The 2,983-nt window shown below is 37.6% G+C and overlaps 1 long non-coding RNA gene across 1 annotated transcript; it reads left to right on the plus strand.

Annotated features, from left to right (window-relative positions):
• Positions 1-290: 290 nt before the first annotated feature.
• Positions 291-1,347, plus strand: LOC149416582 (uncharacterized). The gene is made up of 3 exons (XR_016303425.1): positions 291-404; positions 518-645; positions 1,250-1,347. It is a non-coding gene; the product is annotated as an uncharacterized LOC149416582 (long non-coding RNA).
• Positions 1,348-2,983: the final 1,636 nt, after the last annotated feature.

Here is a 2,983-nt window from a genome sequence, read left to right on the forward strand (position 1 = left end):
TGAGAAGACATTCGAATACAGGTCAATACTTCATAATTGTTTTTTTCTTAGTAACAGCTGTCAAGACCCTCTACGTCAACTTCGTTTTCACATGTAAATGTAAGCAGCATTATCAACTCATCGGAGGAATTTCTGCCGCTATCGTCATTGCGTAAGCATTTAATAGTTACTTTATTTGTTAATACTATACCTATACTACCACACTTACTTACATAAGTTTTAGTTTTGTGTGACATTTTTAATCCAATTTGCTTTCTTTTGTTTATATTTTAGACCAAAGCAAAGACGACCATGAGGTTTTTGACGTTTTGGAGGCTGATACAACATTTGCTGGTATCTGTGACCTGAGCTCATCGCATAAGCGTCAGCGATCAAGCGACAACGACTCAACCTGCATTGCAAAGGTAAATAATAAATAATCCAATATTTCTCTCTGCCAAAATTCACACTGTGAATAACTCAATTAGACCCTACAGAATCTATACTGCCCTATAAAACCGGCTGCTACTGATTTCAGGAACTATCCAACATCTGTGGAAAGATTATCCCAGCCTGCATAAGCAACAGGACACTGAGTCCGAAGGCTAGGTCAAAGCTGTGCATCGCGATCGCGGCACACATTCTCCACGCAGACAACAATCGAATGTAAGCACACATCAGATTTTTAAATGTTGATTTCCCTTCAAAAATGTCTGGCTTGTCGAGAACTTGAACCCTGGTCTACGGATGCCACCTTGTTGCTATGTATAGATACCGACTAACTTTATAACTGCAGACATGACATTTCTCAAGTTAATTAAGATAATTAACTGGTAGATCTCTGCATGGTTAAGTAGTACCTAATGGCTTCATGCATTAACTGAAAATGATAGATCTCTAGCAAATACAGTTCTATACCTATCCTATTTAAAGTATAGATATCGATCTGAGTATTGCAGATCATCGAGCAAACGAAGCATCTCCATTCAACTCTAATGCACTGTTGTTTTGATTTTTTGTCAGCCCAGTAGGTAGTACAGGTCACCAGATTTGACCAATCATGATAAATTTTTTTTAAATATAAATTCCATCCTTTTAATGTTAATTTCAGTTGATCGGTTTTTATAAAGAAAATTATAAAAACGCAGTCATCCCCATAATCTGCAGCTCTGTCTTTGTTCGCCGCTCGGTCATTTAACGCTACATGTTAGCTGTATCGTTTACCAATATATACATGTATAGTTATTTATAATCGTATACTTATTTCCAGCATTGGGGAAAGCGAATATTTAGCCTGGATCAAGGAGATATGCCACTTGTTCCCATGCGAACAACAAGAAATATATTACATACCATACTGCAAAGGGCCACCAAAATTGGCTGCGAGAGGAAAGCTCGTAAACAAGGTGCACAGCCTAAAACAAACCTATATAACTATAGTTCATAGGTAAATCATTACCTTCCCAAAAATCTAATTGTGGGCAAGAAATGTTATTTTTTATACCTATTTCAATGTCTGTTACAGCATCCTCTGTTTCTGCAGCTAAAACTGCAACAGAAGTGACAGCTGACATAGCTGTATCTGAGTTCAGCGACGATGACGTGAAAGAGTTTCTTGGATTCCTCCAAGTTTCAAGTGAACCTTGGAGAAAAGTCAAAGCCTATTGGAAGAATACCTCAAAGGAAAGACTTTCTGAGGTTGAAACAATCTCCGAGTACTTTAGCAAGTACCCGCCGCTAAAATCCCCACTTGGATACGCTTAAGTAAGATAATATTCTGTATATTAAATTAATGTTTCCAGAAATTGATGAAACCTCATATGACGTACCTAGATTACAATATCTACAACACGGGCCTAATCACGATCTTACTTATTTCAGCTTGAAGACGACTTTAATTACTTATACCCGAAGCAGGGGGACAAGCTTCTTGTAGGGTGGCCGCAGCTTTCCGAAGCCGTGTTGAAGTTTGCTTCATCGAAAAGGTCCAAGCAGATTCAGGCAATCCTTGCTGACAGCAACTATAAGTAGTAACTATAGTACACCTATTATACCTACTATGAAAGTATTTTTACAGCTTTAGCTGAAAGATTAAAGTTTAACTAAACATTTTGAATTGCAAATCATTTTCGGTTTTATTTTGTTACAGTGGGCACCGAGATCACCTCGTTGAAACTTTTGCCGTACATGTTCCCTGTCCTCTCTTTAAAAAAATCGAAGGCCAAGACGTCATGGCGGCCAAGCCAGTTGGAGTCGCAGGAGGGCTTCCTGCTTCACATTCGCGTGAGTTTTAAACACAATTTCTATCTACGGGTACACGGCTGGAGAGAATAGACACTTGTCTTAACAAAATTTCATTTCATTTCAATTATTTTTTTTGTTTCATTGTACAAGTACACGCCCTTTTGTAAATTCTTTCTAGATTTACAGGCTTTGAAACTAGTCAATCTATAAATACACATTTATTGCATATATCCTAACCTAAATTCCCACAATATTTACAAGTGCAATCCTTTCTGACTATAAATTCGTCCAAACTATAAAAACAACGTGATTTAAAAAAATCCTTTACCTCTCTTTTAAAACTGTTTCTACTTTTAGTCACTTCTTTTAAAACCTTTGGGAGCTTATTATACAGAATTGGTCCTATTTATAAAATATTCCTTCTTCCAATTTGTAGCAACATACTCTGAGTTCTAATTTATTCTTTTAATCCTAGTTCCTTTTTTCCTAAAATAATACCCTCTATTACTTTGTTTGCAGGTAATGGGCGAGTTTCAATCCAAACTCGACCAAAAAATGGCCAACATGAGGAAGTGGAAGCAGACAATTCAGCCTTTCGTCCTCGTCGTTGGTGACACCGAAAAAGCGTTCTATGTAGTCATCAACCACGAACTTATGTACAAGTTAAGTTCGGCGGTACGTGCCGTAGATGTAGCATTTGAATGTTTCCAGGCCCTACATGCTTGTTACCCAATTGAGTCCAACTCTGTGTGGTTGTGGC

Source organism: Hesperophylax consimilis, chromosome 16 (assembly GCF_061612785.1).
Source record: "Hesperophylax consimilis isolate HC1 chromosome 16, BYU_Hcon_1.0, whole genome shotgun sequence".
NCBI lineage: Eukaryota > Metazoa > Arthropoda > Insecta > Trichoptera > Limnephilidae > Hesperophylax > Hesperophylax consimilis.